The following is a 25,466-nucleotide window of genomic DNA, read 5'->3' as shown; positions in this document are numbered from 1 at the left end:
ACTGGAGAATCCAAGATAACCAAGTGTGGAGCTGGAGGAACACAGCAGGCCAAGCAGTATCTCTGCAGCACCAAAGCTGACATTGAGATGCTGCTTGGCCTGCTGTGTTCATCCAGCTCCACACTTTAGCTACTAAGTCCCTGTCTTGGGTCAGAATGGTCTAATCTTGTCCTTGCTCCAACAGGGCAGCGCAGAGGTACCCATGACCATGAGGGGACAGTAGTGAGTGCACCTGGCCCAATCCTCCTGGGAAGGAATGGCTACATTGCCAAGAATCAACTTGGAGCAAATGGTAAGTGAAGCCCCTGCAATAGGTCACCTGTGATCTCCAGCAAAAAGAAACCTTCCTCTGATCTCCCTCCCTCTCTCTCCCACAGACGTTTCTGGGAGACCTTGGGCTCTGCATGGAGTAGCCATTGGCCTCATGGTGGTGTCTGTCTCTCTGCTGGCCGTGGTGGCTGCAGTGTACGTGAAGAGACCAAGAGCTGCTGCTGTATCTCCCTGTCACGATGAATTGTAAACCCTGAACAGAAATAAACCAGATGGACAAATGTGCCATGAGTGCTGTTTGCTCACTGTCCAAAAATTAGCAAATCCTGTTCATGAGGGATGGGTGGAAACTGAATCTGTTCAGACAGAACCTCCATCTAATCCAGCATCAGGCAATTATTGCACAGTTTCACTCAGTTTTGAACTGCCCTCTGACCTGTATGATTGCCTGATATCTAAAGGATGTTGTCCTGGTTTCCTGTGTGTAGTTCACGAAGTTGGAAGGTAACCATTTGACATGCCTCCTGGTCGTACTAGCCCACAAAACATTCTCTTGGTCATGGTACCAGGCATGTGCCTGGTAATGACCAACACAAGGGGTGCACACACTCCAAAATGCATCATGTATCTGCAGTTTGGGTAAGATGAGCCTTTACTTAAGGCAGCAGCAGTGTGGTTCACAACCAGATACTGCTGGCAAGTCACAAACGTTGCCTCCCAGACATACCTCAAGGGGTGGGTTTCTGACCCTGTCAGATGCCGACATCACCACCTGCTGACAGCAGCAGACAGTTAGCAAATGGTTTATCCCTTTGACTGCAGCAGGCATTACAGTGCTGCCCTTTCATCCAAGCAGCCTCTGCCAGTGTATCTCAGAATGCCATCTCTGCCATGAGATCATTCTGCTTCTGGGAAGCATCCTGTAAATCCTGACCTGCAATGAGACAATGCAGCCCCATGTAAGATTAATTGGGCTTGCAGTGTGATTCACCTGCATAAGTCCTTGTTGCCCACAATGAGCTAAGTACTAACAAACCCAACAATTCCCTCCCAACTGACCAACATTTGTACCAGGAAATTATTCCAATAAACAAGTCCCACCTATTTTACCCAAGTAAGAAGAAAAATTCCAACTGAGTCTCTCCAAGTCCACACAGAACGTGTTTTCAGAAATGCTTTGCCTTCTCCACTGTCTCCAGTCACAAATGCTTTCCCCTGTCACTGATCCTACTGTTAGGGATGTCGTCTTTGTGAATTCTTCTGAGAGGACATTAAGCTACTTTTTGTCTTTTTCAGGCTGATGGTGATTTCTGAGAGCATCTGTTTATTTCTCAGACAGTGGTTGATCTTTTTTCATTTTGTTTCAAACCCTGTCCTTGTATACTTTGTAAGAGCACTAATGTTATCCAATAGCATTAGTCCAAGGTTGTGAAAACTGTCCAGTGTAAATTCAATGGTTTTTCAGTCGCTAAGTACTTGGTTTCAGTTTATTGGTTGAATCAAGCTAACTGATAGGCCTCTTTTGGCAACAGTTTCATATCTCACAACCAATTGCCAAGTGTGACGTTGAGTTGTCTGCACCTTCAGCTACTTCGAAACTTTGCAAAATATCTAAGCTTGGAAACACCCTTTACCAGTTAAAGGGACAACAGACTCTTTTTTTCTTCTTCCCTGACTTCCAATTCACAAGTACTCTGCACAATTTCACAATGCTGCTCTGGAACGAATCATCATAATCAAAAGTTAGCTTCACTTCTTTCCCTAAACACCATGAGATAACTGACATATGCATCTCAGGATTAAAGTTACACCTTCTCATGGTAATTCTGCCTGCATATGTAACACTGGACCCTACTGATTCCAATCTTTCTTTCAAATGTTGCCATTTACAGCTTGTATTTCTCTTTTGAACATGTGATTAATGCATCTGCAATAACGTTTAGCCCACAACATGGACAATCTGTAAATTAAATGTTTGTAACAAAATACTCTCCTCATCCAATCTTTCTGGTGGGTGGGTGGCGGCACTGTTGCTGTCCACTGGCCCACAGCACCTGGGTCTGATGCTGGCCTGTGGGGACTGCCTGTGTGGTGTTTGCACCTTTTCCCCGATGCCTATGGCTGGGGGTTGGAAGGGGTGGTTTCCTCGAGGTGCTCATGTCACTTCCCCACATAACAAAGCTGTGTGGGCTAGGTGGATTGGCCATGCTGAATTGCCCATTGCTTTCAGGGATGTGGGTTATCAGGGGTGGGGCTGGGTGAGAGATCCTCCAAGGGTCAGGTGGGGACTTCTGTGACAGATTCTATTAGGGATTCTGCTGTTGTTGTAACAGAAATGTGCAAATACCGTAAGCCCAGAACCAAAACTTGGGTTCCCTCCCCACCTCAAGTGGAATATTTTCTCTAGTGGCTATTGAGGTTCTTTTGAAAAATAACTGGCATTTCAGTTCTCCTTCTGTATCAACACTGCTCCAAATCCTAATCTGCTGTTGATGATACTGATTTTGAGAAATTTGGTGTGGTTGAAAACTGATGCAGTAGTTAACTTGGCTTTTAACTTCTCAACGCTTCCTGCAATTCTTGTGTCCACCAAGATTTTGTTTTTCAGCAAAACTCAGTGGTGCCATCATGCTACTAAAGCTTGACCCAAAATGCTGGTCGAAGCTGTTTGGTCCCTAAAATCAAAGCACCTCTTTCTGCAAGGATGGTCTTTGGAAATTCCTCAGTGGCTTTTGTCATTTATGTTCCTTGTGGTCACCCAACCACTTCTAATTTTAGTATCCCAAGAGCATCACTTGTCCCTCTAAGAATTCAGCTGGTCATAAAATTTATGACCAGTTTTGTCTTTCCAAGAGCTCTGCCAAATGCACAATGTGATCTTTGCACAAGTGGCGAAAAATCACTAAGGCATCTGTATAGATCATAGAATCCCGACTGTTGGAAACAGGCCCTTCAGCCCAACAAGTCCACATCAACCCTCTGAGCATCTCCCCCCCCCCCCCACCGCCCCCCCCCCCCCCCCCCCACCGCCACCCATAACCCACATAATCAACACATCCCTGAACACTGGGCAATTTAGCATGGTCAATCCACCTGGCCTGCACATCTTTGAACTGTGGGAGGAAACCCACACAGACACATGGAGAACGTGCAAACTCCACACACAGTTGCCTGAGGGTAGAATTGAACCAGGGTCCCTAACCACTGAGCCACCATCCCTCCCTCATATAACTGGAACACTTAGTCAATCCTGCCACAACTCTGTTCACAAGTCTCTGAAATGTGGCTGGTGCACTCTTCCTTCCACATGCCATCACTGTACATTGATGTAGCACATTTGGGCTACAAACACCAATTTCTCTTGCTTTCTTTCTCTGACAAAGATATTTGCCAGCAGCCACAAAGTAAGTCCAACTTTGTGATGTCTAGTGGGTTGTCCACCCTCTTCCTCATGTGCCTCCAGCCTTGCAATTGGCTGAGAGTCCTATTTAGTTCCAACAGTGACCTCCTGATAATCCACAGGCTTGGTGAGTACCTCTGGGTTTGGGACCGAACACATTCAGCGACCTCTACTCACTTTCACTCTGCTCAGTCTTCTTGAAGCATCGTTTCGACTTCCTTATGTGGCTGTGCTGCTTTTGTGATTGTTAAGCCAGTAGGAGAGTTGTTTTATCAGAACAGCATTCCCTACTTCAACCTGGTGCACTACAACATTAGTCCTCCCCAATCCATTCCCACAGATGTACTTGTATTGCTGCAACCAGCCTTTCAATTCAGCTGACAAAGTGTGAAGCTGGATGAACACAGCAGGCCAAGCAGCATCTCAGGGGCACAAAAGCTGATGTTTTGGGCCGAGACCCTTCATCAGAGGGATTCAATTCAGCTGTCTGTGTCTGAGACATAGCTCAAAATCCCATCCTATTCTTCTAGGACTTCCTCGTGATTTAGCTTATTTGAAATCAAAATCCAAAACAATTGGATTTGATTTGCCACTGACGGGCAGTAACTAATACTAGGTTCTGTTTCCTTGCCACAGTAAGACTTCAGCATCTTCACGTGGCATACCTGATTTAAATGTTTATTTCCCCTCTCTGGAATCTTTACCAGGTAATTCACCTAATGGAGCTTCTCAATTTGATCTGGAACAATTAATCATTGCTTTGAATGAATTTCCTACCGTTGGTAACAGCCGCAATGCTTTCCCCACTGACAAATGTACAAATGTTAGACTTCGTATCTGCTTCTTGCTTCGTTAGACGCTGGGCAACCTTCAGATGTTGCCTTGTTAATTCACCCACTCTGTTTAATGTTTCTCTCACCTCTGATACATCATCCAACTGTAAGAGAATTCAAATGGAGTCAACTGTGTCTACTCATTTGGAGCATCTTTAATAACAAACAATATAAATGGGATACTTTTATCCCAATTGTTAGGGTAATGCTGGCAATAAACCCTCAGCATAGTATTTAGGGTCTGATGCCGCATTTCCAAAGCTCCCTGGGATGAAGGATGGTACATACTTCATTTAAAGTGTGGACTGGATAAACTGTCCATGACCACATTAAAAAGGTTCACAGTAAAGTTGGACCCTTGGTCTGATTGAATGTCTCTATGTAGTTCATAACAGGTCACAAAAGCCAATAACTCCTCCCACAACTATTTTTGGCCTTCACATTCCCGATAGGAGTTGCCTCAGGAAATCTGGTAGAGAAATCCGTTATGGTTAGCAAATGCTGGTTTCCACTTTTGATTTTAGGGAGGGGACCTACACACACGCTATAATCTGGGTGAAAAGTTCTTCAAATGTGAGAAATGGCATTAAAGGCACTGGTTTTATTCCTGCCTGCGGCCTTCCTACCATTTGACACATGACCGGTATGGCAAAATTCAACCGCATCCTCGCATAATCTAGGCCAATAGAAATGCTTTTGTATCTTAGCCTGAGTCTTGCTCGCTCTGAAATGACCTCCTTCAGGTGAGTCATGTGCTACCTGCACTACTTCCTGTCTGTACTTCCTGTCTGTGTGCTCCTGGCAGTGTAATCTGGTTCACTTCTGCCTGTTCCTCATCTGGACCAACCTGCCAAGGTCTCCGCTTTCACCTTAGGAAACTATCCTTAAGACAATAACATTCAGAAATACAGTCAGATTCATTTAGGAGGAGCATTGACAATATAACTCTTATATTGTCTCATCTCTTTTGTCAGAACTCCATTGGTCTTTCAGAACTAAATAGCACTGCCTCAGCCTCTACCTGTGCAGGCTTTTCTTGTACCATTTCATCAATCAGGGTCTCATCAAACTGGACGTCAACACCTCCATCTCTCTCTTTGGTTTTTCCTTCTAGCTTTAACTTGAGAATGTCGGATCTTGTTACCACAAAGTCCCAAAAAATTCCAGGGTAATTTTATTTTTCTTTTACTTCCTCAGTTCCCTGATTTATCCTTTGCTTTCCCCGCTAGAAGGGGCGTCAGTCTCACCTTTGATCCTGCTCGGCCATTTCCAAGAACAAACCGTATTCCTGGAATAGATACTCTTTCACTCACTCCCACTGTCACTTCCCCAGTCTTGTTTGGACATCTTAGCCTGACCTAACACAGGCGCACACTAAATCTCTCTCCATTTATTCCACATACTATCACTCTCTTGAGTAACATTTCAGAAGGAGTGGGAATACTTTCATCACTTGTTGTTAGACACTGACCAGCTCCCGCGTCTGTCAAGATTTTACCTTCTTCCCCCGCTCTTCCTGAGTAAACATGACCCACAGAAATGAAGCCTCTGCAGAGATTGGGCTCTTATCTGACTATCCAGCCCAACAACGCTGTGTGCTCTCCTGCAGCTCCTCAACTTCTTTGCAGATTTCCTTCACTACCTCAGCTAACCCCACTGGTTGAGCCTCCTTTAGCACATCCTTTTCCCCAGTGTCTTTCTTAAACCATTGGCACTGTGACTGTGTCCCACACCATTACAGTGAAAACACCTGAGGCCACCTCCTCACCCTCTTGGTCTTCTTTTTCCACATGTGGACAACATTCCCAGTGTGATCCACTTTTCGTCTTTCAATGAACGATCTCCCTTTCCCTCCCCAGTTTCTATCCGTGATGGAATGAAATTGTTGTTGGGAGCTGGATTTTGATTTGTGCACGAGTGTGTATTCATCCTGAATCTCAGCAGCTGTTCTTGCTGTTTGAACTTTCTGTTCCTCAGCATGAGTTCTTATCATTTCTGGAACTGTGTTTTTCAACTCCATCAGAATAATCTCTTTAAGATCCACATGTTTCTCTTCTATCTGTAGTGCCCCCAGCTAACTATCGAAATTGCTAATGTTTAATTATTTCAAACTGGACATCGGTCTGATCTGGTTCCTTCCCTTGTATATTTCTGAACCGTTACCAATCTTCGTTTGGGACCAATTCATAGACACTCAAGATAGCCTGTTTCTACCTCTTCATATTATCTAGAACCTTTGTCTAACATCATGCTAGTCCCGCCGACCAACTCAGTCTGAATTAACCTTACCCACACAGTCTCTCGCCAGTCCATCTGCCTGGCTGGTTTTCCAAGGAAATGACACTATTTCTAAGATAACAAGGTGTAGAGTTGGATGAACACGGCAGGCCAAGCAGCATCTCAGGAGCCGGAAAGCTGATGTTTTGGGCCTAGACCTAGACGAGCTGGGCTGGATTTGGGATGCGGTAGGGGGAGGGGAGATTTTGAAGCTTGCCCACATCACCTTTCTTCGTACATGCCTATGGAACTGGATCATCCCCAATGGACTACAGTCCACATTCAAGCCTTCCCAATTTGGCTCCAACCATGACAATGTCTACCTTCGGAACATTGAGACCCTTCAGAAGCGTTTCTCCCTGCGAATCCTGAAATACACAAACGCAGCAATGTGCTGGCATCTCCGGACACTACAATCCAGCCTACCCAGGTCAAAGCCTCCCTCTCCCAAACCTGCGGAGGACCTCTCCTGTTTTTATTCTCTGTAGGATCAACAGCCTGAACTCACAATTCTCCTCTTTACTGGACACGAAAAACTGTAAGGACAGTAAACTCACTGGTTCCTGCCACCCAAAACAGGCCTCCTCCACCTCCCAAATCCCCAGCCGCACCCAGGACCTTCCCCACAATGTACCCACCGCCATTGGCCATGTGGCCACTGCTGGAGAACCCACAGATGACATCACATCCACCACCACTGGGTACATCACTTCCGGGACAGCGAACGCCATTACTGCTGAAGCGATCGCTTCCATTTCTGAGCCCATCACCACAGACACAAACGTCACCGCTGCTTCCACCGCCTACCCCGCTCCGCCATCCGCCCATCACCGATGCGGATGCAACTCCGCCCACAGCTGATGCCGCTCTGCCCATCACCGCGGATGCAACCCCGCCCACAACCAATGCAGACATTGCTCTGCCCACAGCCTCCACAGCCAGTAGCTCCAGAGGAGCCACCAACACTGAGCCCTGCTGAGGGTTCACCATCCCCACCCCGCCAAGATCTCCCCCTTACTGAGGACGAACAGTCAGGGAGGGACTCACCTTTGTCCCTCTCCACCCACACATCAACGAATCCCGGTCAGGTTTGGACATTGAGCAGTGTTTCCTCTGCTTCCACCTCCGCACTTACATCTTTAACTGCGAGCCTAACCCTCCCGCTATTGACCCCTTCTCTCACCTCCAACACAAGTCCCCCCCCAGATACCACCCCAAAGCCTCCTACCCTCCCTCGAACTCTTCATCTTCAACTGCCATCGAGACATCAATCGCCTCAACCTCTCCACCCCTCTCACCCACTCCAACCTTACCCCCGCAGAACGTGCAGCCCGCCGCTCCAATCCCACCCTCATCATCAAGCCCGTGGACAAGGGAGGCGCAGTTGTAGTATGGCGCACTGACCTCTACATTGCCAAGGCCAGGTGCCAACTCTCTGACACCTCCTCCTACTGCCTCCGGATCATGACCCCATCCCTGAGCAGCAAAATGTCATCTCCCAAACCATCCACAGACTCATCACCTCAGGTGACCTCCCACACACAGCCTACAACCTCATCGTTCCCCAAAATCGCACCACCTGCTTCTATCTGCTTCCCAAAATCCACAAACCTGCCTGCCCTGATTGACCCATTGTCTCCGCCAGCTCCTGCCCCATCAAACTTATCTCCACCTATCTTGACTCCATTTTCTCCCCCTTAGTCCAGGACCTCCCTACCTACGTCCATGACACCACCCACACCCTCCATCATTTCCAGAACTTCCAATTCCCCAGTCCCCAACACCTCATTTTTACCATGGACATCCATTCTCTGTACACCTGCATTCCCCATGCAGATGGTCCAAAGGCCCTCGGCTTCTTCCTATCCTGCAAGCCCGACCAGTCCCCCTCCATCGATACCCTCATCTGCTCAGCTGAACTGGTCCTCACCCTCAGCCACTCCTCTTTCAATTCCTCCAACTTCCGACAGACAAAGTGGGTGGCCATGGGTACCCTCATGGGCCCAAGCTATGCCTGCCTCTTTGTAGGTTACATCGAACAATCCCTCTTCCGTACCTACACTGGCCTTAAAACCCACCTCTTCCTCCGTTACATTGATAACTGTATCGGCACTGCCTCGTGCTCCCACAAGGAATTCGAACAGTTCATTCAATTCACCAACACCTTCCACCCCAACCTCAAGTTCACCTGGACCATCTCTAACACCTCTCTCACCTTCCTGGACCTCTCTTCTCCATCACAGGGAACACTTGGAAACCGATATCCATTTCAAGCCCATTGACTCCCACAGTTACTGAGAACACACCTCCTTCCACCCACCTTCCTGCAAAAATGCCATCCCCTATTCCCAATTTCTTTGCCTACGCTGCATCTGCTCCCGGGATGAGGCATTCCACTCCCGTACATCGCAGAGGTCCTCGTTTTTCAAGGACTGCAACATTATCCCCCCCACCCCGACAGTAGTCAAGAACACCCTCGTCTGTGTCCCCTGCATTTCCCACAACTCATCCCTCACATCTCATCCCCGCAATAACAACCAAAACAGAATCCCCCTCGACCTCATGTACCACCCCACCAACCTCCAGATTCAACTTTTCATCCTCCGACACTTGCGTCATCTGCAATCCGACCCCACCACCAAAGACATTTTTCCCTCTCCACCCTTGTCTGCTTTCCAGAGGGACCACTCTCTGCATGATTCCCTTGTCCAATCCACACTTCCCTCCTGCCCCACCTGGCACTTTTCCCAGCAACTGCGGGAAGTACTACACCTGCCCCCACACCTCCTTCACCCCCATCTCAGGCCCCGAGAAGACTTTCCACATTAAACAGATGTTCACCTGCACATCTGCTAATGTGGTATACTGTATCCACTGTACCCATTGTGGCCTCCTGTACATCGGGGAAACCAAATGGAGGCTTGGCAACAACTTTGCAGAACTCCTACGCTCGGTTCGCAATAAACAACTGCACCTCCCAGTCGCCAACCATTTCAGCTCCCCCTTCCATTCCTCAGACAACATGTCCATCCTGGGCCTTCTGCAGTGCCACAATGATGCCACCCGAAAGTTGCAGGAGCAGCAACTCGTATTCTGCTTGGGAACCCTCCAGCCCAATGGTATCAATCTTGATTTCACAAGATTCAAAATCTCTCCTCCCCCCACCGCATCCCAAATCCAGCGCAGCTCGTCCCCACCTCCCTAAAATGTTCTTCCTCTCACCTATCCCCTCCTTCCACCTCAAGCCGCACCCCCATTTCCTTCCGACTAACCTCATCCCACCCCCTTGACCTGTACCTCCTCCCCAGGCTGACCTATTCCCTCCCTACCTCCCCACCTACCCTCACCTTCACTGGCACAATCCCCACCTCTTTGACTTGTCTGTCTCCTTTCCACCTATCTTCTCCTCTATCCATCTTCGATCCACCTCTCCCCTCTACCGATTTATTTCAGAACCCCCTTCCCCTCCCCCATTTCTGATGAATGGTCTAGGCCCGAAACATTAGCTTTTCTGCTCCTAAGATCTGCTTGTCCTGCTGTGTTCATGCAGATCTACACCTTGTTATCTCGGACTCTCCAGCATCTGCACTTCCTATTTTCTCTGCAAATGTTTCTATGTCTTTTTTAACACATTTTGGTAATGTTTTGATGTCTTTGTATGAATCCCTCCCAAGTCTTTGGTTTTCATGCGTTTGCTCATCATTACTCTCCTCCTCACTAAGTCTATCTTCTACGTTCGTATTAAAGTCAGCTATCCTTTTTAATTTGCAACTTCTGAAGTTCAAACTCTCTTTCTTCTTTTCTCTCTCTGCTTGTAACCATAATTAAAACAGTTTCAGTTCCGTTTCTTTTCTCTTCTATCCAGGCTCCTCTTCATTTTACTTTATCTTCAAACTCCAATTTTCTGACGTTCAATTTATTTTTTTTCGAACTCTATTGCACTGACCTCTGTCTCTGCTTTTCCTGAAGGCCTGACTGACTCCTTTCTAATTTTCAGCTTTCCTCTTGTCTCTACTTAAACCCAAATCTAACCTGTTTGTGAAGTATAAAAGTATATCCTTCCTCTCTCTTTTCTAAACTTGGCAAATTTGGGAAGCATCCTCAAACCCCAGAACCTCCTAAGGTAGTGTTAAGAGCCATTTATCTCTCTCTTTTTTTGCATTTTCTAATCAAAAGTAACCAAAATTAAACAAATTTCCACTTTCCACCTAAATTGTATTTAACGATCTAGGATACTAATTCCTCACGGCTGTGTAAATCTGTCCGCATCCATTCAGGTCGCAGACACAAGCTGTCCAACACTTACTCTCACACCGATTTTCAAACACCCTCTCCTTATGTACCTTGGATGACATCTCAATTTTCTTACAATAGCATGAGTCCAAGGTTGTCAAAACCATCAGATTCGGTTAAATTCAGTTGGTTTTGAATCACTAAATGCTTGGTTTCAATTAATTGGCTGATTCAAGCTGGGTGTCAGAATATCAAAACAAGCCTAAAGTTTCCACTCACACAACCAATTCATAGGCATTTCAATTTCAGAACTGTCTGTACATCTTCAGCTACTTACAGACACTTACACAGAATAAAAAAATCTCTCAGCTGAGAAAAGCACTTTACCTCTGAAAGGGTCTACACACTCTTTCCGCATCTCTTCCCCCCCGCCACCCCATAATTTTTACAAACAATTTCGGGCTTCCTGCCTTCCAATTCACAAGAACTCTACACAACTTTATAACACAGCTGAAATTAATAGGATTGTCTTCAAAAAAGATATGCATAAGTATTGCAACTGTTCAGAATGGATAGTTGAATGTAGCAGCTGTGGCATTGGAGATTCCTGCGAATGGTGATAGGTGAGTGTGTGCCAACATTGGGAGAGCTGTCTCACAGACCAGCCAAGAAACAGCCTGATACATTCACAGAATTATACTTTATAATATTCTAGATTGTACTATCACCAGCCCTGGATATGCCGTATCTCATTAGCAGGACAGTTCCTGCAAAGGTAACAACACAGTGGTATAGATTCAGGAGGGAGCTATCCTGGCAGTGCTCATCAGTGACTGCAGACCCCACAAAGTCTCGTGTCATCAGGTCAAAGATGGAGAAGGAAACCAACTGCTGATTAGCAAGTGCTGTGCCCAGCCTGAGGCTAATGAAACCATTTTCCTCAATGTTCAATGCAATTTGGGAAAAATCAGTGAAGTTGGCAAATGTACAGAATGTACTCTCGGTGAGGAATATCAATGACACCAAGAATGACTTGGCAGCAGCACCACTGATAAGGTCCTAACAGATGTCACTGCTGGATTGGGTCTACAGCAGGTTGAGCGGGAAAGACATTGTGTTTAAGATGATACTGTCTGCTCATTAGACTCCAGGAGTTTTTTCCCTTTAGCAGAGGCAATCCTGCCCAGGAAAGAGGATGGTGGCAGTAAATCTGTGCTGGATTTTACACCAAGATGAGCTGTGGCAAAGCTCCATCTTACAATAACCGGCTGTTTCGGGACCACGCTGTGCAGCCGGTTTTGAGCAGAGCAGAAACGTGGCATGGTGTTGGTGCATTCCCAGGTATCATTCCGTCACCAACAAAGTAATAGGAACATAGAACATAGAACATAGAACAGTACAGCACAGAACAGGCCCTTCAGCCCACAATGTTGTGCCGACCATTGATCCTCATGTATGCACCCTCAAATTTCTGTGACCATATACATGTCCAGCAGTCTCTTAAATGACCCCAATGACCTTGCTTCCACAACTGCTGCTGGCAACGCATTCCATGCTCTCACAACTCTCTGCGTAAAGAACCTGCCTCTGACACCCCCTCTATACTTTCCACCAACCAACTTAAAACTATGACCCCTCGTGCTAGCCATTTCTGCCCTGGGAAATAGTCTCTGGCTATCAACTCTATCTATGCCTCTCATTATCTTGTAAGGAAGTGGGAAAACAGTATTGTCTCATCGCAATTACAAATCCTGTGCCTAAGAAATTAAAGTTTCCCTTGCGTCATGGTTTTAAGTTTACTAGATGTTAATAATTGAGGACATTAATGAAATATTCCAAACCTCCTTCAGCGTGAGACCAAACACCCCAGAGACATTTCTGTCAATACAGAAAGAGAAGGTATTGTTACTGTGTGACAGCATCACCCACGAAATGAGTTAGTGGGAATTAAAAAGTACAGTTTTTTTTAAGAGGAAACCTCAATAGGCATCCAAATACTTTTTAAATAAGAGCTTCCTGGTGACTGGGTGCTCAGTAATACACGTTTTCCAATCAGCCATTTGGCTCCTGTCCTACATGGGCACAGTCAGGCCAATGACCTGGAGGTTATGAAGGGTGTATGTTCACAGCTCTGTGTTGGAGAAACTTGGCAATGTGAAGAATGAATGTCATCGATGTTAAAAAATAAAGCAACTTGCTGTAAGACATTAGCTTGAGTTGCAAATCAACAATCGCTAACATGTGTGACCCAATCCATTTTACACTGAAACAGTCAGTATCCCATAGCCTCCTTGTGATGTGAATGAGATTTCCCCATTTGTACACTGATTTCCCACGACACCTCCTGGAATGACATTTAGTCATTTAGCGCGAGCGCTCATTTGATGACAATTGCTGATGACTGACAATCAACCTGTCTGAGCAATTATAATCCCTCACATTCCTTGAGAGTGCAAATTGTTGCTGTTTTAAAACATGGCTGTGTCTCTATTACTGTGCAAGGTCTGTCATTGGCTTCAACATTGCCAATACTTCCCACTTATTCATTCATCAAGGTCCCAAGTGGCCTCTGGTCATGAGAATGGCCACCTTCTGATCTAACTACAAGAGAGTACTGTAGTTAGCAAGTCTCCCATTTATTCACCTCTGTAACCATTTACACATGATAATGATTTGATATACATTACAGACTGATAGGAGGACTTAGATCAGATTCTTCATGCTCCTTAGTTACTCTCTGCACCAGTCATCACGCCAGCAACAGGATTTGATTAAATGGCAGTACATCCTTTGATCTTGTCTCAAGACATTGCTGAGACTGAGAGTTTCAGTCAGCTTTCCCTATCTCATCCTATCCCTTTAGTTGGAGTGAAGCATGCTTTCGGCTGAACACAAGTTCGAGCCCTTGTTTTGTGTCGTTCACATCATAGATCAGCGAATTCATTTTTGTCTTTGTATAGATTCATCCCAACTTGATAATCATCCTTCAACTAGAAGGTGTAAGGGATGACAGCATTGAAAGAATAAATAAACCGCTTTAGAATGTGATTTTTCAACTTACTTGAATTTCTTGTTCTTTTTTGGATAAAGCCCCTATTCCTTGAAATAAACAACGAGAGGTAATGTTGTGGAACCAGAAATAAATGTTTTAGAGGGGAGGTGGTGTAGAAAGTTTGCTTCTCTGTGAGATTCTGGGGTCAAAAGCCACAATCTCAGAATAAGATGGTCACATATTTAACACAGATGGAGGATGTATTTCTTCACTGCAGATGTCTGTTGGGGGTGGAGTGTTAAATAGAGGGAGACAGATTTTAAATCAGCAAATGAGGTGGGACAGGCATGAAAGTGAGGTTGAGAATTCCGATAGACATAATCTGACTCCGTTCCACCGTTCAATAGACTGACCAGTCTGTTTGCATCCTTAGATCCTATGGCCCTCTCTTATGTTTAAGGCATGAAAGATTTGAGGAAAAGAAAGAAATCAGGGATAAACTCCCAGAAGATGATTCAAAAATTGAAATATCACCCTGAAACGCAGCTTTGATTAGAATAATGAATCAGGTTTCCAGTGCGAGCTACATTCATTACATTAAATGAGATGTGGAAACAATGAGATTTGGAAATTTGAACATTGTAGCGAATAACTTGTTGAAATATCCCTCTCATACAAGGAGTGATCGATTCCTAAAACCAGAACGAGGCGCAGAAGCAGGCCATTTGGCCCATCAGATCTGTTGCACCATTTGTTCACTGATAATACGTTTCTCAGTCGCACTGTCCTGCTTTCTCCCTGTAACCCTTACAAAGGACCAGAGCATCCCCTCATTCTCCCGGAGCTTGAGTGAGGGCCTGCCTCCATTCGTCTGTCCCAGAGAAACAGCGAGTCAGTCAGTCAGTCCATGCTCAGGCTCCTTGATGCCTCACCCGGTCGAATGCAGCCTTGATGTGAACGACTGTCGCTCTCACCTCGCCCCTGGAGTTCAGCTCTTTCGTCCGCGTGTGACCCAAGGCTGTGATGTGGTTCGGAGCTGAGCGGGCCTGCTGGCAGTGCCGCATGGGGAACGTTAGCTCTGGAGGCTGCCGTGTGGCCCGCCCGCTATCAGCAGCACTGACTGTATCAAGCGGGGCTGCTTCTTTGAGTCACCGAGCCTCAGTGGGCAGCCGTGTTTCTACAACCTGAGAGAGAGCCCTGGTAACCAGCACCCGCTTCCAGGTCCCACAGCGAGCAAATGAGCCCAACACTGAAGCGATCAGCCGGGACTTTGTTCCTGTTTCCTTGTGTAATGGTGAAGGACTGTTTGTGGGGAGTCAGTGGGAGGGAGACAAACTCGCCTGTGCCTGAGAAAATAACCCAGCAATGTGACTCTGTCTCTACTAGAGTAGGGGGTGGTCCCGAGTTAAGTTGTTGGTTGGTTTGATGGTGGATAATGCTATTCTTGCCAAATTGGGCTGTTTTTCTTGCATTGGAAGCAGGTGTTGGGAATCTTCATGAAATTCTGCAGCATACTGTAATGTTGAGGAGTTCCAGTTTCTGTAGCTGTTAGTGGGTTATTTCAGCTCTGTTTGTGTGAAGGTAGAAACTGCCAAGTTGAAATCTGCTGTTTGTTTTGGGATAGTGTTCCTGAGTCCTCATTACAGAAGAAAGAAATAATAGCCATGTGGGGACCAAGAGATTGATCTCCAGTAAACAAGCTGGTGTTTGGGGCAGTTACATGAGTGTAAATTTATGTTTCTTGGGCTGCAGAACACAGAACATTGCAGCACAGTACAGGCCCTTTGGTCCTCTGTGCTGACCTGTCATGCTGATCTGAAGCCCATCCAACCTGCACTATTCCATGTACATCCATATGCTTATGCAATGATGGCTTAAATGTCCCTAAAGTTTGTGAATTGACTACTGTTGCAGGTGAAGTGTTCCATTTCTTTACTACTGAGTAAAGAAACTAACTCTGACATCTGATGTGTATCTTTCCCCCAACCCTGCAATTTAAAGCTCTGCCACATTGTGCTTGCTGTCACCATCCTAGGAAAAAGGCTCTCCCTATCTAACCCTCTGATTATTTTATATGTTTCAATTAAGTCACCTCTCAACCTTTGCTAATGAAAACAGCCTCCAGTCCCTCAGCCTTTCCTTGTAAGACCTTCCCTCCAGACCAGGCAACATCCTAGTAAATCTCCTCTGTACGCTTTCCAAAGCTTTTACATCCTTGTTATAATGCAGTGACCAGAACTGTATGCAATACTCCAAGTGTGCCTGCACCGGAGCTTTGTGCAGCTGCAGCATAACCTCTTGGTTCTGGAACTTGATCCCTCTATTAATAAAAGCTAAAACACTGTATGCTGTCTTAACAGCCCTGTCAACCTGGGTGGCAACTTTCAAGCATCTGTGTACATGGATACTGAGATCTCTCTCTGCTGAAGCTGGTGGACTGAAACACTCCAGCTCTACTCCTGACAGCAGGGAGTTATTATTAAACATCTTTTTAGCCTTTAGCCTGCAGCCTGATTCTTTGACACACCACTTTGATTCATGTCTATTTTAATCAAGCCCTGTTCTGAGCATCACTTTTCCAGCACCTGTGACACTGATACTCGGCAGTGTCCTGTGTTTAGTTTGCATAGCCCTGGTTTTCTTGCCATTTCAACCATAACCAAGCTTTGAGCTAAAAGATGTAAGGCTTGCTCTTTACACAAATGGCAGTACATGTCCTAGATCGATCTGTTACTTGCTTGAAGTATTGTTTCTTTGCTTGGGTGGGCTGAATAGATCTGAGGTGAAGCTGTTGCCCTTTGCCATGTTCACATGATAGCTGTGACCCAGTTGGTACAGGAGGCCTGTAGCTGAATCAGCTTTCCTGGAGATGGTTGGCCATTCAGCCCTGTGACTCTGCTCTGTCACAGATGGACTGTGTAGTGATCCTCCATACAATTCCTGCTTTCTTTCCTAACCTGATGAGCGTTTCTCTTCCCCCACCCTGCTGCTGCCCCCATAAGCTGTATGTGCATCTGCCCCAGGGTTGGGAGCAGTGATGGACCGGCTGACACTGTTCAGTCAGTTCCAGACACTGTTACTGCATGTGGACCTTGTGCCCATGCAACTAACATTTCAGCACATCCTGCCCCTGAAACATATGAATTTACACTCACTTGAGCAGGTTTGTTTAGCTTTTGTCTTTCAGTCTTAGATTTGCTGTGGCTTTTTAAGCCTCTCTTTCCTCCCTGAAAAGGTTCCATGAGGGTGTTCCTGTGTTAACTGAAACATTTGGTATTCAGTCTTGCAGAACTCTGCAGCCTCTACTGGATGGTCACATGGCTTGACACTCCAAAGGCAAATGATCTGTCTTAACTTCCTATATCTCCTTTGGACATTTACAAGAAAAAGAACTGGGCTAGATTTCCAAGCAGCATAGCAGTTGATGTCTTTGGTCTTTCAATTTTGATCAGTCTCTGTCAAGGATTGCAGGCCACAATGACCAATGTGAAACTGAACCTTTTCTCTTTTTGCAGTGTGTACAGCAGACGGCCAGTTCATTGTAGCGATCACCAGGAACCTGACCGGTCCTGTCCTCAACCTGTCATCTCTGTACGTGAAAGATGGGCAAGAAGCTGAGTGCAGGCCTAAGCTCATCAAAGGAACTTGTAGCCTTCCGCTTCCCAATTACCTCTTGTGGCTCGACCCAGCGGGTGAGTATTGGAGGGTCTGGCATTCTGTCCCTTTGAATGGGCCAGCTCCCTATCAAACAGTGCCCTCCATTGCAGGAGGAGACTGGAAGCTTTGTGTATGAAACAGACATCTTGGGGAAGAGGATGGTTCAGATAGGGCCACAGGGCTCAATAACCAGGGACAGCACCTTCAGGTGAGAGGGCAGTGGGGTTTGTTGGTGTGTACGGGGAAGGGTTACTGACTGAAACTCCAACACCTCCTTTGGCTCTCAACAGCCTGCACATCCAGTGCAAGTACAAGGGGGAGCATGAGGCTGGCTTACAAATCAATGTCTCAGTTTACACGCTCCCTCCACCACCAGCTGCTTCTGAAGATGGGATCCTGAGGCTGGAACTGCGAATAGCAAAAGGTAGTGATGCTCTGGTCATATTGCACTAGGAATGTATTCCTTCAGGGAGTGACTGGTTTGTTCTCCTTGTTTCTGGTAGATGGCAACTACAGGCTGTGGTACAAGGACAGTGACTACCCCATTGAGAGGATCCTTCGGGAGTCGGTGTTTGTTGAGGTTCGTGTGAAGGATCGCACTGACCTGAGATTGCGTGACTGCTGGGCGGCCCCTGACCATGAGGTGCAGTGGAGTCTCCTGGTGGATGGGTAAGGACTTGGAATGGAAAGGTTGGCCTTGAACTGTGTGGATTTGAGTAAACCTGGACACAACCATCACAGTGAGCAAGTGTTGGGCCTCAGCCTGGTGTGCCATTTTGTTCAATCATGGCTGAAGTGAGACTTCAACGTGCTATTGAGTCTGCCTTTGTGCTGTTTGCCCCGCCCATCATCAGGAATCTGCTTTAACATTGTCAAGCTCTTTCGTGTTTTTGGAAGAGCATTGAGATTGATGCCTGAACTTGCTGTCCAGGTTAAATAGACACCCCCTTGTCACACTCTGTATTTTCAGACTCTCTTGGGCAGCATTTCCTTAGTGTCCATTCTGACACCTCTGTCATTGTGAAGATTAAATCAATCCTGGCTGCAATGACTGAAAGCCTCACATAAGCCTGATGGTCAGCTGCCCCAAACACTAGCCTGGGCTAACATTGCCCCCAACACCAGCAGCTGCCTCGTTTCACTCACACCTTTCAAATGTGAGACCTTGTCACCCTGTATGTCGGGATTTCTGTAAACTCCCCAGGGATTGAGTTAAAGGTAGTACTGTTCCATGTTTCCTCCCAATCCAGTGTTTGCTCTGTCTGGAGTACAAAAAGGACTTGACCCTAATCTTTCAGTACTTTCTGGTCGGTCTGGCCTGCTGACCTCTCCCCTTCTGCAAGCAGTTAGCTGTGCAATACATAGATTTTTAGAAAAATCTAAAACCAGACTGATCAAGACTCCAGAGACCAAGCCTGTTTGCTTCCTGGAGCCACAGCTTTTGATTTTGTTTTTCTTGGTACCATCTTGGCAAGTGTAGTCTTTTTTGTCGTTCCCTTCCACCTTCCACCCCCTCCCAACTCGGCTACCATTGCATGTTCTGTACTTTTGTTCTTTTCTGAGCTGTTTTGAACAGGTGCCCCTATGAGGGTGATGACTACCTGACTGTCCTGCACCCAGTAGATGCCTCTTCTGGCCTGCAGTTCCCAGCCCATCACAAGCGGTTTGAAGTGAAGACCTTTGTTTTCTTGGATGGAGTGTCTGAGCAGCCCCTCTCTGGACAAGTAACCAAACTGATGGAATTGAGACCAACCTCATGAAATCTTCTTGCTGACTCTCTGTACTACACCCTGGGTACCAGCTACAAAATGCTCACTCGAGTATAAATTCCTTCCTAGGTTTACCTGCACTGCAGTGCTGAGGTTTGCTGTCCCTCTGCTCAAGATGACTGTACAACCAGATGTGGTCCAAGTGAGTTCTTTGATGCTTTATGTTGAGCTGAGATCCACCCCTTCTGAGCCTTATCTTCAATGTCCCCTACATCTAGTTAGCAAGGATACAGCATCCTGATTGTAGTCTCAACATGGATTCGAACAATCTGTCATGTCCCTCTTCCCCCCCAAATAGGATCACGCAGGAGTGCACCCCTCCATGAGGGGACCTTGGTAAGTGCTCCTGGTCCTGTTGCAGGAGAACAGCCAGTCTAAGCAGCTGCTGAATGAGAATGGTAAGTAATGTTTCTTCTGTAGTTCATGAAGCACCTTTCCAATGTCTCAACACCTTCCATCTCCCAACAGGTGCTGCTGAATCTCCTGTTGTGGTTGGAGTAGCCATTGAGTTCCTGGTGGTGGTGGCTGCAGTGTTCAGAATGAAGAACCCAGCCCTGTCTGTGCCTAGTGTCACAAGATTGAACTGTTGCCCTTGAATACCAATAAACTAGACAGAAACCTGCTTCTGGTGTGTGTGTCTGTAACTAAACCACCCAGTCTCTGCAGAAGCGAGTTTGAATTCTGCATCATGGACACAAGGGACAGCAATTAGTTGTAAGAACAAATGGTGAATTGCTTGGAGTTACTCAGCTGCAGAATTCCCCAGCCTTGACCTGATCTTGTAGCAACATGTTCTGTGCTTGGTGCTAGTGAATGGTGACATCCTTGCCTCTTGGTTAACTTTTCCTAAAACTGCCAGAATATGAAGGCTGAGTAATTTCCAGGCTATTACCCACTCAGCAAATTCTGTTCCTTTCTTAGTCTGTTCTAACCTTTGGATTTGACGACCTTCCCCTCAGGACCCTTGTCTACAAACTGTAAATGGGTGAGACCACTGCTGGAGCATGTTTCTGCCAACTAATCATAGCATAAAGATGCCAATCTACACAAGCTGAATGCTCAACACCAATTGACAAACACTTTCCATGTCATACCCACATGCCTAAACACCAGCTGCAATGGTAACTAGCCTGTGGTTTCAATTTGTTGCTCATAGCATTAAGCTAATGCAACCAAATGATCTGAATGCTATTGTTTCTCGTCTGGCTAGTGCCTGTCCTGTTTTTCACTCACTGCAGACTAGTGCAGTGGCTTCACTGGCCCCAGTCAGCAGTAACTTCCTGGCAAAGGATTCATTTCTCCCAATAGGCTCATGGCAACTTCCAAGTGAGAACCCGGAGGAATGGAGAAACCTGAACCTCCTGAGACTTCATTCCAAACTCTCATCTCCACCCCTCTGGCTTGTGTTGTCCAATGCTCCTGATTTCCTGACCATGCTTGACTGTGGCCTTTTTCTCCCCCCTAGTGCTTCATTTAGTTTTTGTCATTGCAGACAAAATCTCTCTCCCATAGATGGTACCCCATTAGCAAATAGTGCAATGCATTTTCTGGGTCTATTTATGGAATGGGTGCCGGGAACTGCATTCGCTCTTTACTATTCCCCATACACCTTCCTGTCTAGATCAGGCTGTGATAGTCATGCGTACTTGATAGAACAAATACCCAACATTTTGGGTTGGGGGGGGTGTGGTTCTGATGACATGATTTAATCTTCATCCAGGGGAAGGCCCTCCCCTCCATTGTGAGCCTTCCCTTTCTCGTCCCACCACTGTGCGTGCCCCCACCCCCCCCCAACAACCTCTCGATCACTGACCAATGCCTACCTCCAGTTATCTGACAATCTCACCAAACTTCCCCAGCCATTCCTCCTTGCTGTTTTATTTGAGAGCTCCCTTCCCCATTTCTCAAGAATGGCTCCAACCTGAGATATCAACTATCCTGCTGCTCTGATGTTGCCTGGTCCCTGTGGTCCTCCAGCTCCACACTTATCTGACTCCACCATCAGCAGTTCTTACTAAACTCGGAAGTAACCTCGGAATAGTATTTAAAACAGGCTACCCATTTCTGAAGACAGTAAAATAAATCCCTAGTCTTGATGATGAATCTCTTGCCCCCCTGATTGCAGTGCATGCTGGGGCAGTGAATTAACTTACTATTTCGTCGGAGTGTTCATGGGAAGTGGGCAGAAACATGAGTTTGATGCCAATCAAGGATCAGCCAAGACTACACTGAGTTGCAAATGCGGCTCAGGTCTGAAGGGCCTGGCCCTGCTCGGTGGGACAGGGTAGGGCAGCTGGACCATCTGCTCTTGGACCATCTGCTCTGATTCCCAGATTGAGGAAGTGCCCAGAGATACTGCAATGTCACGTTGCTGTATGGGATGCACAGAGCAAGCCCCTGCTCCCAAAAATCAATTTGCTGTGTGGTTTCCCCATGGACGAGATGTATTGGATGTTGAACTGACAAGAACAAACTACGCATGCTGAGCCCTATACAATTTTTTTCCACCACGCTCGGGGATGAGGGGAATCTGTATGTCAAACCTGCTCTTTTCCTCTGCATCATCACTCCGAATCCTCCCATTGACTGAGTGCTTATGCCTTGGATTTTCCATCTCAGATACAGACAAACACATGAACAGGTTCATTGGGAGCAGGAGTAAGTCAGGTACACCATCAGATAATTGCAGATCTGCTTGTCGTTTTGACTTGGTTCCTACTTGGTCCTGATGATGTCTCTTCCTTGTATTTCCAGAATCACACTCTCCCTCCGTTTTGAAACTATTTGAAGACTCCACTTCCTCACCTCCGCCTTTCCCTGAAGGGAGTTCCACAGACTGTCAACCCTCCAAGAGAAAAAATAATTTTCCTCCCCTCTATCCTAATTCCACAGCCCCTTATTTTAATTCTGTCTCTTTTCCCTAGTCTATCCTATGAGGTGAAACATCCTTTCGGTGTCTGTCCTGTCTAGTCCCCTCAGCCTCTTAATGCCTCAATACGATCACCTCTCATTTTTCTGAACTCCAATGAAGACATATTTAGCCTGTTCAACCGTCATGCATAAATTAAGCTCCTCAGTCCAAGAATCCTTGGAGTGAGCATTCACTGAACTACACTTGTATCATTTATTAAACCAGGGTCTAGGGGAGGAGTGGGGAAAAGTTTCCACAGAAGGTGCTGAGTACCTGGAATGCACTGCTAGTGGAGGTGGTGGAAGTGGGCACATTACCAACAGGGTAAGGCATTTTGTGGTAGACATGTGAATGGGGGGCTGAACAAAGGGATAGAAACCATGCGTAGGTAATAGGTAGTGAGTCTAAATACGGACAAGGAATTGGCACAGGCTCGGTGGGTCAAAGGGCCTGTTCCTGTGCTGTCTTGTACAAGTTGACTAAAACTGTATTCGGGCATCTGACTGCAGTCTCTCCAATGCCCTGGACAACCATTTTTCAAATTGCATTCCCCTTCCAATGAACAATACCGTTCCATTTGCCTTCCAACACAGTTAATGTGCCCAGAACCATAGAAACAAAACAGCGCAGAAGGCGGGAAACATTCTGTCCATGCTGACCCAAAGATATCCAGATGTATTTTCTACTCCCATTCTCTTGCAGACTCCCATAATCTTACAGCCTACATCATTTAAGGTGCAGATCCAATTTCTTCTCAAAAGAGGTTAGGGTGTGTGCTTCCACCATCAAATCTGGCAGTGAATTCCATTAACCCACCAGGCTCTGTGTAAAGTTTTTTTTTTCACCAGTGACTTACACATTTCAGCACTTTATTCGTCCTTTTGCATTCTATACTTCTGTCAATAAAGGAGAGCATTCCATACGCCTTCTTTACAACCTTACCTGCCGGTACTGCTACCTTTCGGGACCTGTGTACTTGTATGTCAAGATCTCACCCTTCACCTACCCTGCTCTGTTTATTGGATATTCCCCTTTAGTGTTTGACCTCCCTAAATCCATTGCCTCACACTTCCCACACTTGCCTGCAGACTAACATCTTGTGATGAATGTATCAGGACCCCCAGCTCCCTGTGAACCTCAGTTCTGCAATTGCTTTCCATTTAAACAATACCCGGTTTGGTACTTATTCGTGCCAAAGTGAACCAGTTCACACATTCCAACATTCTCCCACCGTCCTCCAGACCTCTCCGTGTACGGTGACTGTGGGAATTTCTATTCCTGTGCTGGGCCCTTGTACCAAAAGATGGCAACATTGTGACAGACAGCCCCTCTGTTTGCCTATTCACCACCATTATTGACTCTATATTAAAGGTCTTTGTTCTGCTGAATGGTGAACATTGTGTGAATACCTCACAGCTTTTGATGATCAGAACTGTGCCCAATAGTCTCACGAAACTGGGGACAATGTAGGGGTTGCAAATGCTCCGGGTTTAGACTGGATTCTCTAGGAATTGAGAATCAATCTCAAGATCACTGCCAAGTGTGATCCTCGGAAAAGCAGACAGTGACAGTCAAAATGATAGTGTTTTTGCTTTGATGCCATATTTCTTCAAAGTATCTGTTGATTAGCCTTAAAAAATATGGTGAATGGGAATAAAGGCTGATTGGCTGACTGTCATTTACAAAACGATTGATTGTGCTTTCCAATTGGTGGATCAATACAGCAAGTTACAAGGATGGACCTATTGGCCAACAAATGGCTGAAGAGCGGCGGCAGGTCATGTTGTGAAACCTCAAGGAATCCATTTGATCACAGCTAGTGACCTTAGAGAACCATCTAATCCAACAATATGCTGCTAATGGCCACTCATCTGCACTCACATTGTAGCAGGGTTAATACTCTGGGTAGGTGGTGAGCGGGGAGTGATGGACACGTGGTTACAGATGATGAGGTTGGACAGTTCTGCAGCTGCACCTCTCAGAGACCAGTTTAAGGCCCACTGCAATCGAACCTCTACTCATCAAAACCAGTGGCAGAACCACAGCAAGCAATGGGAGAGGTGGTGCCATTTTGCTCACCATTCAGTAGATGTTGCCGGGCTGTTAATCCAGATTCCCAGGTAATGTTGTGGGGACCTGGATTCAAATCCCGTTGTGGCAGATGGTGGAATTTGAATTCAGTAACAATCTGGAATTAACAGTCTAATAATGGCCTTGTATCCATTTTTAATTGTCAGAAATCCCCATCTGGTTCGCTAATGCACTTTAGGGAGGGAAACTGCCATCCTTCCCTGGTCTGGCCGACATGTGACTCCAGGCGTACAGCAACGTGGTGACTCTGAGCTGTCCTCAGGGTAATTAGGGATGGACAATAAACGCTGACCAGCCAGTGATGCCCTCGTCCCATTAACAAATGACGAAAATACAAAAACAGTTTTCCGATGCGTGTCAGTTGTGAAAAACGAGGGCAGATTCCAAACTGTGTCTCTCTCCACAGATGTTCCCACCGGTAACAGGAAGAACAAGAGTGCATTGATTTAAAATGATGTGGAAGGGGTGAAGTGAGAAAAGGTTTTTACACACTGCGGGCAGTCAGGGTAGGGCATGCACTGCCTGGAAATGTGGTGGAGACAGGTTCAACTGAGACAGTCAGGAGGGACACTGTGGGAGGTTATTTGGATAATATTGTGTGGGGAGAGTTGGAAAAGGCAGCACAGGGAACAGAACCGCTGATGGGCCGAATGGCCTCCTCTGCACCGGCATCATCTCCGATTCTCTTTCCTACTTGCATATCCAAGCAGAACCGATTCTGGAACAAACTAAAATCTTGCTCTTTCTGGAATCCAGGGTCCCTTGTCAAGATGGAACTGAAGCAGGAATCTCGCATTAATCCTTAATTAGGATCAGTGACAGCTAAAGCTTCTTAAACACGAGAAAGCCGTGGGCCGGGAGCTAATTGCTGGCTATAAAGCGGGCTGGTGCTCAGGGCCCTCCACAGCTTCAGGGAGCGCGATGGGACATTGGATGTTGTGTTGGCTGTGCCTGTGGGCCGCTCTGCCCCTCCTGTGCGTGACCCGGAGCCGGCCTGGAGGCTGCCGTGTGGCCCGCCCGCTATCAGCAGCAC

The sequence above is a fragment of the Stegostoma tigrinum genome, chromosome 30, assembly GCF_030684315.1.
Source record: "Stegostoma tigrinum isolate sSteTig4 chromosome 30, sSteTig4.hap1, whole genome shotgun sequence".
Classification (NCBI taxonomy): Eukaryota; Metazoa; Chordata; class Chondrichthyes; order Orectolobiformes; family Stegostomatidae; genus Stegostoma; species Stegostoma tigrinum.
Note: the sequence above shows the minus strand (reverse complement) of the source record.